This window comes from Nycticebus coucang, chromosome 4 (assembly GCF_027406575.1).
Source record: "Nycticebus coucang isolate mNycCou1 chromosome 4, mNycCou1.pri, whole genome shotgun sequence".
Lineage (NCBI taxonomy): Eukaryota > Metazoa > Chordata > Mammalia > Primates > Lorisidae > Nycticebus > Nycticebus coucang.
The window spans coordinates 132,526,998-132,543,145 of NC_069783.1; the positions used below are offsets into that span (position 1 = coordinate 132,526,998).

Here is a 16,148-nt window from a genome sequence, read left to right on the forward strand (position 1 = left end):
TCAGACTAGTGTAGCTTTCTCCAAAGTTATCAATTGCTAAGAGAAAATAAAATACCATTTTCAAAAAGTTTTTGAAACACTGAGTTAAACAAAACAAATTGCAGGACTTGTCAGCACCTTTACTTACTAGATACATGTAGTGATTCCTGACGCAGCAGATATTCTAAGCATTTCACAAAGTTATCCGGCCTTTTCTTTGCTTATCATCTATAAAAGTTCTTCCAGTATTGACAATTGCTGTGCAAGTACAATGGTTCCCAGACTTGAGAATTTCATGAACCAATAGAATGGCAAAAGAGGGGGGGGAAAGTTTGGGACCAACAAAACATTACCAGTTTTTCATTGTAGCAAATAAGGATCTTCTTAACAAGAGCATCTGCTGTTAGCCATCATTTCCTAAAAGAAGATGTTTCAAAACCTGCAAGGTGAGAAATAGGTAATGAATTTAAGATTAGAAAGCATCCCTTGAAATGGAATACTCTTGGTTCTGCATTGTCCATAAGTTATGTATTTGGCTGTGGACTTTGAACTAGCTCTGGGCCTTAGACCATCACTTTGGGAACCCCTGTCCCCTGGGCAATGATACAGCTGATTGTTTGTCCTGTGTTGCTTCCTCAGAAGCCCTCGCCTTCAGCTGCTTCACAGAGCTCATGAAGAGGATGAACCAGAACTTCCCCCATGGAGGTGCCATGGACACGCACTTTGCAAACATGAGGTCACTGATCCAAGTATGAGCCAGTATCTAGTCCTGTTTGGACTTTTTGGAGAAACAGTAAGTGTATCTTAGTGGCTTAAGAGTGAGCAATTTGGAGCCAACTCAATAGGTTTGAGTCCTATTTCGGCTACTCACTAGCTGTCCAGCCTCATAGGCTTTTATCTCCCTGAGCCTCAGCGTTCTCATCTGTAAAAGTGGCTTATTTTCTTATTTATGTGATTCCCAGTAAATTTTTACACTTACAAGGGAAATGAAACAAACTAATGCATTTATAGATCTTAGCCCGATGTCTGGCAATGCCTCTCAGAGTCTAGTCCATGAGCAGCATTATCAGCCTCACCTCAGAACTTTTAGAAATGCAAATTACTAGGCAAGGTCTCCCACTGAATTAGAATTTCTGAGAGTTGGGCCAAGGAATCCATGCCATTTGAGGCTCCATAGGTGATTTCGATGCAAGCTCAAGTTTGAGAAGTGCTATAATAAATGCTAGCTCTTTAACATCTATAGTGTATCTGCTCCCAGATGAATTGAGACATTCACCCCTGTGAGCGGAAGGAATGGAAGTGTATTAACCCAAGTAAATAATAGGGACCCGTAATGATCTACGAACAAGCAGTGGAGCTACATCCTTAATCACATTAGCTCTGAAAGATTCCTTGGTAGAGTTAAAAAAAAAAAGTTACTAAATCCTTTTGACCTGAGAAAAGTAGAAAGAGTAATATAATGAATACCCACGTTTCCACCTGCACCTGCCCAAGAAATAGAACGTTAACTACAGATTTATTTCTTAGCCTTCATGTAGGCTTTCCCCTACTTTTGTCGTCCTAGGGGTAAGCACTTTCTAGAATGTGACATTTATCACTAAAATGCATTTTTTGAAATTCTTTAAAGCATACACATATAATCCTAAATAACATCTAATACTACATATTGTTTCTCAAGTTCCTCTACTTACATAAATAGTTGTAAATGGTATAAATTCTTCTGCAGCTTGTTTTTATACTCAGTAACAGGTTTGCGATGCTCACTCCCAACAGGGCAATTAATTCCTGGAAGTACAGTCATGCACTTCAAGAGTGTAACACTTTATATCACATTTTATTTGAATCCACTATCCTGTTGGTGATCATTTAGGTTGTTTTCATTTTGTTTTGTTTTGTTTTTGCTTTGGGCAATTTTGGGGTTTTGTTTTTGGTCAGTGCTGTACTGAAATACTTGTGTGCATTTCTCTGTGAATACATGCAAGAGTGTTGCAAGAGGGCAGGTCCCTGGAGTGGAACTGCTGGTCAGAGAGAGCGTGCGCATCTTCAGCAGACACAGCTCGCTCAGCCTCCAACGTGACTGTACCAGTTTCTGTGCTCAAGAGCAGTGTTGGAAGGGTTTTTTGACACAATCCATCATCACTTGATATTGTCACACATCTTAATTTTCACCAGTATCTTGGGTGTGATTAGAACATCCTGTTGGGATTTTATTTGCGTTTTTCTTGATTAAAAGTGGAACTGAATATCTTTTCTTTTTTCTTTTTTTTTGTTTATTTGGACTACTATTCTGATGAATTACCTGTTCTATTATATACTTTGCCATTTTATATGGCTATTTTTTCCATAATTAGAATCTTAACTCCACATATTTTCCCCTTATTTTTGTGCATACTATTTCGAACCTGCTGTTTTTATCTTTTCACTTAACAGCATATCTGTTAGCTGGAGACATTCTTCCACCACCTTTTTTAAAATAATAATTCTTTTGCAATATAAGTCAGATATCATACGATTCATTCTTGTAAAGTGTACAATTCGGTGGTATTTAGTATATTCATAGAGTTATGCACACATCACCAATTTCAGAACATCTTCATTACCCACCAAGGAAGCTCTTTACCCATGAGCAGTCACTCCCCGCTTCCTCTCTCTCCTCAAACCCTGGAAGCCGCTGTCTACTTTCTGTCTTTATACAGATTTAGCTTTTCTAAACATTTCATGTAAATGGAACCATACAATATATGGCCTTTTGTGACTGGCTTCTTTCACTTAGTATAATGTTTTCAAGGTTCATCCACATTGTTCCATATATTAGAATTTTTTTCCTTTTTATTACCAGGTCATATTGAATTAAATCATACGAATATACCACTTCTTGTGTATCCATTCATCTGTCGATGGACATTCAAATTGCTTCCGTTTTTGGCTGTTACAAATGATGCTGCTACCCACATTTATTCATGTACAAATTTTATGTGAATCTATGTTTTTATTTCTCTTGGGGTTATACCTAGGAGTTGAGTGACATGGAAATTTCATGTTCAACTTTCTGAGGAGCTGCCAGACTGCTTTCCACAGCAGGTGCACCATTTTGCATTCCCAGGAGCAGGGCATGAGGTTCCAGTTTCTCTGAATCCTTGCCAACACCTGTTACTGTCTATCATTTTGATTTTAACCATGCTTATGAGTATGAAGTGGGTATGTTGTTGTGGTTTTGATTTGTATTTCCTTAATGACTGATGATGTTAAGCATCTTTGGTGTGCTTGTTAGCCATTTATAAATCTTTTTTGGAGAAATGTCTGCTCAGATCTTTTGCCCATTTTTTTAACCCCACTGGTATATGTTGTGCAGATGTGCCACTATTATTCAACCGTCCCCTCTGCTCCAACTTTTTTTCTCGGGAGGCTGATGCTGCCCTTTCCTTCTTCCAACAGATCCTGGACTCAGAGCTATTTGAGCTGATGCATCAGAATGGGGACTACACTCACTTTTACTTCTGCTATCGCTGGTTCCTGCTGGATTTTAAGCGAGGTACACTGGAGGTTTTATTTCTAGACTATTTATAGCAGAACTGAACGGGAAAAGACATAGTAGAGGTGTGCCTGAAGGGTGCTGGGGCAAAGGCAGCAGAGGAAAGTGGCACACGTGTGTGGAGCTCTGACAGTCTATTCACTCTGCCGTAGGTGCTGTTAAGATCCCAATTTGACTGTGAATGGGTTAACAAACTGTGGTATATGTATACCATGGAATACTATTTAGCCATAAAAGAAGATGGGGACTTTACAGCTTTTGTATTAACCTGGATGGAATGGAAATACATTCTTCTTAGTAAAGTATAACAAGAATGGAGGAGCAAGAATCCAGTGTAATCAAATACTGATATGAAGACAGTGGATGAACTAATACATGCCCACACAAGAGAAAACCTCAATTCAAGCTGGGGGAGAAAGGAAGGGAAGGGGAAGGAGGGAGGGGGAGGGAGACCAGTGAGCTCCCACCCAGTGGGCACAATGTAAGGTGTATGACGCAACTCCTGGGGGCAGGACACAACTATAACAGGGACCTTACCTAACAATGCAAACACTGTAACCTAATCGTTTGTAGCTTCCTATTAATCTGAAATTAAAAAAAAAATCCAAATTTGACCAATGAGGAAAGTGCTGTTGAGAAGAATGACATTCAGAGCTAGGACTGGGAGAGCCAGGATCTGAATACACCTTTGTCTACTCCCAAAGCCTATTCCCTTCCTTTCTGTAATGATGCTTATCAGGGACCGGGACTTGTAAAGCCCACCGGGCAGGGGTTATTCTGTACGCATTTCAAACATGACTTGGAAGTGATGCATATCACACAGCACGCTGTTGCCATTGTGCAAACGTAGGGGAAGGTAATAATACTAACATCTAATATATATGAAGGGGGTTATTAGTTGATAGACACTGTGCTTAGCCATTTATATGTATTACCTCTTTGGTTCTCTGCTACTATCAGCTTCACTCACCTTCCAGGTGAGGAAAGAAAGAGGGAAATAGAGAAGTAACTAGCCCGAGGTCCCCTGGCTAGCGAGTACTGGAGGAAGGATTCACAGGAGTTTACTGGACATGGGAAGCCTTGCTTTTAACCCCTGCTCTGTTCTGTCTCTTTACTAGAATCAGAGGCAGCACCAGCTCTGCCTATGTGCTTGGGAGACAAGGTTTAGAGACACTTCCATAGGTGCTAATGGAGATGGAGATGTGGGTTAGGGGTGAACTCTGGTCAAAGGGCAGGGCAGGGACAGGTCTGTGTAAATCAAACCTGGACGTGCCAAGTTCCTCTGCTCACAGAGTATCAGAGCTGGAAGGAACTTAGAACCCACCTGCTTTACAGAACCCATTCTACAGATGGGTAAATCTGAGGCTTCTGTCAAATGACAGAGTCCAGGTCTCTTGGACCTGGCCTGGGCTCTATCCGTTGCACCAGCACAGAAGCACAAATCAGAGCTGGCCTGGGATTTTCCCAGAATGATTTTCACAAGGGAGGGCAGCACCATGGGCCCTGTTGCTGACTCTCTCCCCATGCATGTGTGTTGTGTTTCCATAGAACTCGTTTATGATGATGTCTTCTCTGTCTGGTAGACTATCTGGGCAGCCAAACATGTCTCATCCACCCACTATGTCCTTTTCATCGCACTGGCTCTAGTGGAAGTCTACCGAGACATCATTTTGGAAAACAACATGGATTTCACAGATATCATCAAATTCTTTAATGGTACCTGCATGACTAGGTTGTCTTGTAGTGGGTGCAGGCTTCCGTATGGCCCCATTCAGGAGGGTTGGACAGTTGCTGAAATTGATTCATGGTGAAGGGGGTGATAAGGGTTCTTCTCACTTCTTATTGACTATTTGACTATTCTCAAAAGGATAAGTTGATATTATGTAATGCTGAAAATGTTTTTCTCAGGCATCTGGCAGAGGGATCATGGGTGTTGAAAAAAGCTCAGGGACAAAGCCTGGCCCTGCCACTGACCATCTGTGCCAATGGACAATACGTTTTCATTCTCTCTAAACACACACTTCCTCACCTGTGAAATGGGGTAGCAGCGTCTGCTTCAGAGGATTGATATGTATAGGAAAAGCATGAGAAAGGACAGCCTTTGAAACCAGACAAATGTGAATTCTGATCCCAGCTCTGCCATTCAGGAGCTGTGTGACCCTGTCCAAATGACTTTACATCTCTGGGCCCCTTCAGAGATAAAATGTTGCTAACACCACTTCCCTCCCAGGGATACCCAAAGGATTAAATGAGACAACATGGGTAAGTTGCACCACGTGGCTCATGGGAGGGGCCCCATAAGTGAAAGCTATTGCTACTGTTGTCTCTATTTTAAATATATTTTTAAGGGTGGCGCCTGTGGCTCAGTGGGGAGGGCGCCGGCCCCACATGCCGAGGGTGGCGGGTTCAAGCCCAGCCCCGGCCAAACTGCAACCAAAAAATAGCCAGGTGTTGTGGTGGGCGCCTGTAGTCCCAGCTGCTTGGGAGGCTGAGGCAAGAGAATCGCGTAAGCCCAAGAGTTAGAGGTTGCTGTGAGCCGTGCGACGCCACGGCACTCTACCCGAGGGCGGTACAGTGAGACTCTGTCTCTACAAAAAAAAAAAAACAAATCTTCCATTAAATACATTTTTAAAAAATGAAAAAGGTTATAGAAAAAGCAAAAGAAGAAAAAGGCCACCTGTGATGTCACTTTTTTTTTTTTGACACAGAGTCTCTGTGTTGCCCTGGATAGAGTGCTGTGGCATCATAGCTCACAGCAACCTCATATTCCTGGGCTTGAGCAATCCTCTTACCTTAGCCTCCCAGTAGCCACAATGCCTGGCTAGTTTTTCTATTTTAGTAGGGTCTCACTCTTGCTAAGGCTGATCTGAAACTCCTCTGAGTTCAAGCAATCCACCTGCCTAAGCCTCCCACAATGCTAAGATTGTAGGCGTGAGCCACCACACTTTTGATGGCACTTTTGATGCGTTATCAGGGTTCTTACTTTAAATAAACTTTTTGTTCTGAAATAATTTTGGATTTTCCTTATCTACTAAAATTTTAGATTTAGAACTGTTTTAGATTTAAAATAGTACAGAGAGTTAATGATACCCTTTGCCTAGCCTTGCCGACTGTTAGCATTTTACAGAATCCTGGAATATTTGTCAATATTAAGAAATTACTATTGGCACATTACTATTCACTAAACTACAGGTTTTATTTCGACTTCACCTGATTTTTTACTAAGGACCTTTTTCTACTCTAGGATCCATTCCCAGAAACCACAGTCATGTATATTTTTATGTTTTTACCATCACAGAATCCAAATGTATGTAGCTTATTTTTTTTACTATTATTACAATTTTTTTACTATTTCAAAAATTGTCTTCCATATAATAATTTTCTTTTGAGACAGAGTCCATACAATAACTTTTTAAGACTATAGAATATATCTCTCATAACTGTCCCATAGCTTACTGAACCATCTCTTATCATTAGCATCTAGGTTGTTTTCAGTTTGAAGGTGTAATTGAGCACCCAAGGCCATTCATATATTAGTGTAGAGCAGTGTTTTTCAACCCTTTTTTATCTCACAGCACACTTGAACCTATACTTAAACTTCCACAGCATACTTAAATTATGTTGATCCGAACAAAGAATTAGAAAAGGACATGCTTACTATGCTTTGAACTTCTTTCAAAAGTAATTTAATTAGGGCAGCACCTGTGGCTCAAAGGAGTAGGGCGCTGGCCCCAAATACGGAAGGTGGTGGGTTGAAACAGCCCCAGCCAAAAAAAAAAAGAAAAAGGTAATTTAATTAATGATCTTGAAAAATGTTTGCGGCATGCCTAAGATCCTCTCATGGCATGCTAGTGTTCTGTGGCACACCGGTTGAAAATCACTAGTGTAGAGGTTCCCAAACTTGCTCAATTCCTGGCATCCCTAGTGTCTCTATAAAATGTTTACAGCACCTCAGGTCAAAGGTTGCATTTAGTAAACAGTTAGGTCCAAACCTCTTAATAAGTATTTATATGTCCTAACAACTTAATGGCATTTGAAAACACACATACATTGAAGGAAAATAACACTTTTATTCTTATTTTATTCTTATATAAGTACAATTACTTACTAATGGGGTGTGCGCACGTGTTAGATTTGTATAACTTCTCAAGCCTCGGTAGCCGATTGAACACTACCACCTTCGTTTTCTGCTCCATGTCGATTTTCACGTAGTGCTTGCTTTTTATCATAGTGACCACTGAAAATCTAGCTTGCAAAAATGCAAAGGAATTGATAGGCATGTCATGCCCTTTGTGAACTCACTCCAGCTAGCAGTTGATGTGGTGCTCAATAAAGGTGGAGTGTTTCTGTGTTCCCCTCAAAACTTAAATATTCCACAGTGCCCCTGTGAGTTCACTGTAGCACTCTAAAGTATCTCAGCACCCACAATCTTAGTTGTTCTGTTTTGGGCTTTTTCCCCCCTCTACAAAATAGTTTCTTTAAGGTAAATGTTTACATTTAGAATTTCTCTGGTTTACAGGTCTGCATTTTGTGTGACTCTTGATAAAATTATTATTATTATTATTTTGCTTTTTCATCCTTCTCTCTCCTCCTTTCTCCTTTACTCGCATTATTACCTCCTCTTTTTTTGTATCTTTATGCATCTGCTGTGTGCCTGGCATTGCTTTCACAAGTTCCGTTTGTAGTAGAGGGGAGGAATGATGTCATGTTTTTTTAAGCACGTTTTGTGAACCAACCTCATTTGATCCCCACAGTGACCTTGAGATGTAGCTGCTCTTCTGACAATCCCCATTTTACAGATGAGGAAAGTGGGATCTGGGGGTACAGGCCTCCTCCAAAGTCTCTGCTTCCAGATACCCTCCCCAGGGGCTAGAAATGTATCCCCAGGCTGCACACAGAAGGAGGCTCATGATATTTCGCCTTCTCCTCTTTCAGAAATGGCCGAGCGACACAACACCAAGCAAGTCCTGAAGCTGGCCCGGGACCTGGTGTACAAAGTGCAGACTCTGATTGAGAACAAGTGAGGGGCACCTCGCCCGGGCAGTGCCAGCGAGCCACCCCCTGCCCGTCCCCTGCCCTCTTTTCTTCCCTGCCAGAGGCTATCCCTGAAGCCAGGGCCTGGCGTCTGTTCAAGTGCACTGAGTTCTGTGCAAGAGAAACTATCCTGACTTTGGCTGCTGGGCGGATGGGGTCGCGGGGTAACCCTTCAGTTCAGCCTTATACGTTCCGGTGTTTGACCAAAGATTGCCTGGAAACGTCTGGCATTTCTCCCTTGTGGGAGCTGGGGGTTGTTGGTGCCGTTCCTGGTCTCCAAAAGGATGTCCTTTTCTTCTTTCTCCATCTTTCCGAGCTGTCTTGTCAGATGAGACTTTGGGAGGGAATTTTTGCTTTGAAATTGGTGTAGAAGAAGTCTATGGGACTCTCTGCACTCTGAAAGGGCCCTTGGGAGATGTTCCAGAACATGGCCACAGACTGGCTCTGAGCAGGGTCTCTCCCCATCAGTATTACTGACATTTGGGGCAGGTGATTATTTTGAGAGGGATTGTCCTGTGTATTGTAGGATGTTGAGCAGCTCCTCTGACCTCTACCTATAAGATGCCAGTTGCACCATTCCCTATCCCTACCCCTGGTTGTGACAAAAAAAAAAAAAAAATGTCTCCAGACATTGCCAGATGTCCCCTGCAGGGCACAGTTGCCCCTATTTGAGAACCACTGGCTTAGAGGAAGGCTACAAATGTACCTCCCTCCCCACTGTCTTTGGGTCCTGCCCAAAGAGGTCAGGGCAGAATCCACATCCTGCTGTCTTTGTCCAAGGGAGGACCTTGCCTCTTCTTCCACATACTGAGTCTCGGAAAGGCATGTGTTTGGTGAAAGCCTCTTGATCAAGGAGGCTGGCTTTTCTCTAAGCTTACTCAGGACAAAGAAGGAAAAGGAAGGCAGAGGTCAGCCAGCGTAGAGTGTGGTATGTGTTTTCCTTAGGAAACACCTGCTGATGAACCGGGGCCAGGGAACAGCTAAATCTGGGAACGGCCACCTCCACATCTTCACACAGAGTCACCAATCCACAAACAGACTGCACATGAACTAGTTTACTCTTTCTGCCTTCCTCTCCCTTTAATAGAGCAGTCTTGACAATTCCTCTGTCCTGAAAATGGACCCAGAATAGGAGGAAATGGTGGACACCAGGGGGGAAGGGTCTTTCCCAATAGACCTGCTCCCTCTAGGGTGCTGAAAGAATGTCAGGTAGGACTTTGGAGCGGGGACGAGATAGGAAATGCAGTCTCCTGAGGTGTTTGCAGAGGGGCGTGTTAGTCCTCCACCCACAGCAAACCAGGATGGAAGGCATCCCTGCCCTGTGTGCTTGTCAAGCTTTCTCTCTGCTGCAGCAACTGCAGCTTCGTCTGAACCCCCAGCCTCTGCCCTGAGAGGTGCAGGTGGACAGAGGCTATGTGGGGCCTTGCTCGAAGAGAACTCCCTCCCCGGGAGACTTGAAGCTACAGTAATCTCACCAGTCCCACCTCTCGTTCCACCTCAGCAAAGCGAAAGGGACGTGGTCAATGTTCTTGCTACTGTTACAGTTACATCTGCCCCCCCGGCCCCCCAGCTTCCCCAGATAGGAAGAAAGGTGCAAAAGGCCCCTCGGGATGAAAGTCCTATTTTGCCACTCAGCAGTTCTCTACAGAGGATGTTATTTTAGCAAGACCCAAGTCTCAGACCTTCTGATTCTTTCTTTATTTTTTTAACAGACTAGTCTTAAAGTACAGCACAAGATGTCTTCTCTGCCTTCTGTAGTGTCTGGAGAGCATCTGTGATTGTGATTTGGAATAATTCATATATATTTTGTTTATCGTGCTTATTCAGATTTTTGTACATGGTGTGTGTCTGTGTCCTGGAATTGGATGCGTGGGAATTGTTCTGTGTATGGAGTGCCCTCTTTTTTCCCAACGTGCCCCATATATCTTGTAAATGTTTGCTGAAGAGTTGTGTCTATATATAGAGAAATATATATAAACAGAGAAATAATGTCAATCTGCTTTTTTTGTTGTGGTTGTTGTTTCATTATTAGGGGTTTTTCTTAATTTTTTTTTTAATTGGGAAGAAAGAAATGTTTGCTTCTGAAGACTGTGTTCCTTCTCTTCCACCTTAGTGACCCCAGATGGGGGTCAGCTTCTCATGACGGTTGTCTGGCCTTTCCCCAGAAAGGTGAATCACGCCACATCCCTTGTATCAGTCAGTTGTTACCACAGGGATGCTGCATAACAAACCACCCAAAACATAGTGGTTTAAAATAGCCATTTATTTACCTCATGATTCTATGGGTCAAAAGTCTGGGCTAGGTTCAGTTAGGAGGTTCTTCTGGTCTCAGACAGACTCCTTCATGCATCTGTGGTCAGCTGATGGACAGATAGGCATCTCCATTTCTGATGGCTGTTGGCTGGGCCAGTGGAAGAAACGAGATCATGTGACTGTCATCCTCCTGCAGGGTAGCTTTGGCCTGTTTGCATGGCTTTGATGACAAATGGCATGAAAGGAAGCAGAAGCAGGCGCTGCCTCTTACCAGCCCAGCCTCGCTGGCATAAAGTCATGACTGCCACATTCTGTTGGTCAGAGCAAGTCACATAACTGAGCCTACAATTAGAGGTGGAAAAAAAGATTCCACTTCCTAATAGGGGGCTTTGAAACATTACATTGAAAAGGAGCATGGATACAAGCAGGGAAATAATTGAGGCCACTTTTGTAAACTGTCTTCCACATCCCCCAAGGTCTAGTGTACCACGGGGGTCCCCAGTCAGTCAGTCATGTGACATGGGAGCATACCCGTAAGTAGCCTCTCTGCATCCTGACTGCTGAGCTAGCTCACCTTTCACCTCTTTCACCCCACAGACCATACACCCGTCTGCTAGGCATCTCTGGTTCTGACTCATGGCTGCCATTCAGAACCACAGTCATCAGGCAATGGGGACCTGTGTATGGATCTTCACCTCCAGAAGTTTCTAAATATGGCCACCCTGATGGAAATGTCTGGTTTTCAACTACAAAATTAAAGCTTGATTTAATCTAATGAGCACCCATCAAAACTTCAGGTTGTATATAGAGAAAGTTAGATTTCCAAATTATGCCTACAAAGTAGCAGAGATGTACAGATGACATCAGGTACCTGGATGTGCCCCATCACTGCTTTCTTGGAAGATTCCCAGAAGAGCTGAGTGTGAAGCCACTCACAGAAGCAGCCCAGTGGGATTTGCCTTTGTCCTTTATCCAGCCCATTTGGGGGCTCTCTTAGTTGGAAGGTTTGCTTCTTCCTGAGGGAAGTTTCTCAGAAGAAAGACGGGTCCTGGTGTTCCGACTGTGCTTTGAGGTCCCCAGTCTCATTTCTCTGACTTCATCCTTAACTCGGTCCATGTGGCCCTCCTTCTGGAGGATTCCACTATGGCTTACAGCCACCTGGTACTGCCAGACCCGGGGAACGTCAGAGCACCTGTTGTGTGTGCACAAATGGCTGGTTACATGCACTGTTGGCCTCTGGTTATTGACAATGTATTTTATAGGGAAAAATCCCAGGAGAACATTTTTGCTTTTTGTCCAGACTTTCCTAAGCACGTGCATCTGAAGTAGACGTGAGAAGATACATCTTGACTCACGAGGCATACTTTCCTGACCTAGTGGGGATCGAGCGGTCTCGGTCCTGTGCCCGGGTGCCGTCTGCGTCGTGGCCGCCACTGCCTCCCTCTTCCTGCTCTTCCTTCTCCCCCTGCTTCTGCTTCTCCTTGTAGCAAAGAGCACTTGAATAGAGTCTTGTGCCCACATTTTCTACCTGAATTGTGCTGATTTTCTTTTCTTTTTTGTTTTTTTGAGATAGTCTCATTATGTTACCCTCGGTAGAGTGCCGTGGCATCACAGCTCACAGCAACCTCCAACTCCTGGGCTTAAGCGATTCTCTTGCCTCAGCCTCCCAAGTAGCTGGGACTACAGGCACCCGCCACAACGCCCGGCTATTTTTTGTTGCAGTTGTCATTGTTGATTAGCTGGCCCAGGGCCGGGTTTGAACCCACCAGCCTTGGTGTATGTGGCTGGCGCCGTAACCACTGTGCTACAGGCACCAAGCCAATTGTGCTGATTTTCATTTGGAAAAGACAGCAGGGGGAAGGCCCTTCTAAGCCATCTACTTTCTTTTCGCCTAGATTAGAGCTTTCCCTTTGGCTTACAGGGGGGTCATGGGGCAGTTGAGAAGCACTTTCCTACAAAGAGTTTGGGGGGCCCTCACCTTCCATTGCAGAATGGGTGGAAACCATGGTAAGCCATATTCTTTCATCGCCTTTCTTCCCTTCTCTCCTTCTCTCTCAGGAGTCCAGGGGGAGGGGAGGTGAGGGTGTAGTCAGGAACAGTGGTGGGAAGCAATTTAGTTTGGGTTGGTTTTTATGTTTTTGGTTTTTAAGAGAAAAGAGTCTTACTTTGTCACTCAGGCTGGAGTGCAGTGATACTCACTGTAACCTCAAACTCCTGGGCTTAAGCCATCCTCCTGCCTCTGCCTCCCACATTGCTGGGACTACAGGTGCAACTGCCCCTGGCTAGTTTTTATTATTTTTTTATAGAGATGGAATCTCACTATCTTGCCCAGGCTGGACTCAAATTCTTGGCCTCAAGCGATCCTCCCCTGTCAGCTTGGAAAAGTGCTGGGACTATAGGTGTCTAGAAGGAGATTTTCTTCTCTTCTTATCAGATACTGAGTTTGAGTTTGACAGACATTAGACCCATTAATCAAGGAGGCTTTCTTCTTGGAGGACTTAAAGGAGAATTAAAATAAAAATGACTTTCTCACTGCACTGACTAAAATGTTGTTTATCCTTGTCCACATGTTTGGTGAGCCATGATTTGGGATTCCAGATCTGCTATCGATGGCTGTGTGGCCTTAGTTTTCACGTCCATGAAATGGGATAAGACGCTTCCATTGGTTCTGGATTTAGTTCTAAGCCCCCTTTTCTGGGGAACCCTGGTCCCTCGGCAACCCTGGGGACAGCGTTGGAAACCCATTTCCCCACAGTTCCCATCTCAGGTTTTCTGGTGAGTCTTTGTCTTTTTTTTTTTTTTTTTTTTTTTTTAAGAGACAGAGTCTCACTCTGTGGCCCTCGGTAAAGTGTCCTGGTATCACAGCTCACAGCGACTTCCAACTCTTGGGCTTAGGCAATTGTCTTGCCTCAGCCTCCCTAGCTGGGACGACAGGTGCCCACTACAACGCCTGGCTATTTTTTGGTTGCAGTTTGGTCAGGGCTGGGTTTGAACCCGCCACCCTTGGTATATGGGGCCGGCTCCCTACTCACTGAGGCACTGGTGCCACCCATTCTGGTGAATCTGTGAAACTTAAGAGAAAGTGAGTCTTTGAAACTACAGAGAACTCAGAAGGGGGTGAGCGCTGAGCCCTGTAAGGCTAGTCTTGAAGAAACACTGGAGTTAGGTGTGATTAGGCCATCAATTCTTGGCAAGAGGAGCATCCATGCTGAGTCTGCAGTTTGCAGAGTCTCTGATTCTGCTGAGTCAGGAAAGGGCCCCCAGGTCTCCTTTTTTCGTTACTTTCAAGCCACTGGGTACATTAACAGCTTGCTCCCAGGACAGATACAGACTGTAGAGAAGTGATTTTCCACTAGTGTGCCACGGCCCGCTGGTGTGCTATGAAAGCTTCTTAGATGTGCCTCAAAAATTTTTAAAGATCATTAAATTATTTTTGAAAGGAGTTCAAAGCACAATAAGTGTGTTCTCTTTTTTTACTCTTTTTTTGGATCAACATAATTTAAGTGTGCCATGGAAGTTTAACTAAGGGTTCAAGTGTGCTATAAGATAAAAAAAAGGTTGAAAAACACTGCCCCAGAGGAACACAATTTGAGGTTCTTTAAAGTGCCAACTTGATAATCCATTTCTGACTGTCAGCCTAGCAGAATTCCAGTAACAGGAGCGTGCGGTTCTGGACACTTTCCATTACATTAGGATGTGGTAGAAGAAGCCTCCACTATCTTCCTGGCCTTTTTTTTTTTTTTTTCAGATTTGTGAGCACGATGATTTCTAGACTTTGTAGGTACAGGGCTCCTTTCAAACAACAGGTGTCCCTTGTTTTAATGAAAAGAAGATAATAGAGAAATGTCTCTGTCTACTACCAAATAAAGATGGAGTCTTTCTGTAAATGATTTTGCTTTATGGGGTAGAGAATCACACCTTTTGGCATTGCTGAAACAGTTCAAATGGAAAATTAAGGAACACGGGGGCCATTACAGGAGAGGAAGCAGCACATACCAAATGCCAACAGGTGACCATGCCCTTAGTTTGGGCTGCTACTTGGTGGCTTCCACTTGCTGTTCTTTGTTCTGGAAACTTCCTAGGGCTCAAGGAACAGTCCCTCATGAGACTGATTTGCACTGAGGTGCTTCTAATGATATTCCAAATAAACTGCTGCATTTGTAATCCATTTGAACGCTGTGTGGTGGCTTTCTGGCTATTCTATTACTTTACCAAAAAAATTTTTTTAAACTCTGTTTTTGCTTATTATTCTTTCTGAAAGATAAATACAAGGTGCATTCTCTGTTATTTGTATGTCTTCAGAGTAATAGAATCACTCCTGGGGCGGGGGGTGTTTATGGATATTCTTGGGTGAGCATTTGAAGTCAAAAAGAGTTTGATGAAGGTGAGCTGGTTGTGTGGGGCAGAGCGAGCAAATCCAGGTGTTATTTTGCTGGGTGCACATCCCAGCTCTTCCACTGATCTGCTGTGCAGCCTAGGGCAAGTGACTTTACCTCTGAGCCTCAATTTTCACTTCTGTGAAATAGGGACAATAAAGCCTCCCTTAAAGAGAGAGCTGTCCACTGACTGCTTCTGTCTGCTTAGCATCCTTCCTCAATTCTGGTACCAGCAACCACCTTCCCCCACCCTTTAGGAAACTCTACCTACTCCACTATAATTATGGGCCTTCTAGTGAGACTGCCAGCATGCCTCTCCCTGTCAGTGATGGGCACATGCCCAGTGCTGGCCAATCAGACTCCTCCTTATATGAGTATGTACCAGAAGAGGAAAAGGAAGTTGACTCTTTCTTCTGGGGCAGTTAAGCTAGGGGGAGGTCAGCCTGGAGCTGCCTATGACCCTGTCTCCTGCAAGGAAGAGTTCAGGAATGGCTGGATCCAGGTATTCAAATGCAGTCCTTAGAGGTCCATCTCATGGTTCTGCTCTCCTCCATGCCGGCATGCAGGCTTCTATAGGGCCCATGAATCAATCATTCTGACCAGGACTGAATGTCCTGGAGGGTTCATTTGTCCACCTTAAAGACCCTGTGGCTAGAGAATAACCCCCAGGGAAGACTGGGACTTCTAAAGGAGGGCAGTGGGTCAGGACAGGCAAAACTAACAGGTGGACTGCAGCATCCTTGGCAGAGGAAGCAGCACGTGCAAAGATACGGAGGTATCGAGAGGCCTCCCAAAGCTCAGTGCATTGTGGCTGAAGGGAGTGGCACAGGGGTTGGGTGGTGACAAGAAAGAGGCTGAAGAGAGTGGCTGGAACTGGGCTGTAAAGAGCTTCATGTGCCCCAACTAAAAGTTTCCACATCATTGTGATTATTTGCCCTTAACTTCCTCAATCCCCCATCCCAACACTGACACAA

The 16,148-nt window shown here is 44.0% G+C and overlaps 1 pseudogene; it reads left to right on the forward strand.

Moving 5' to 3' along the window:
* The window catches only part of LOC128583506 (small G protein signaling modulator 1-like), an 80,573-nt pseudogene extending 70,062 nt beyond the window's left edge, over positions 1–10,511 (forward strand).
* Positions 10,512–16,148: the final 5,637 nt, after the last annotated feature.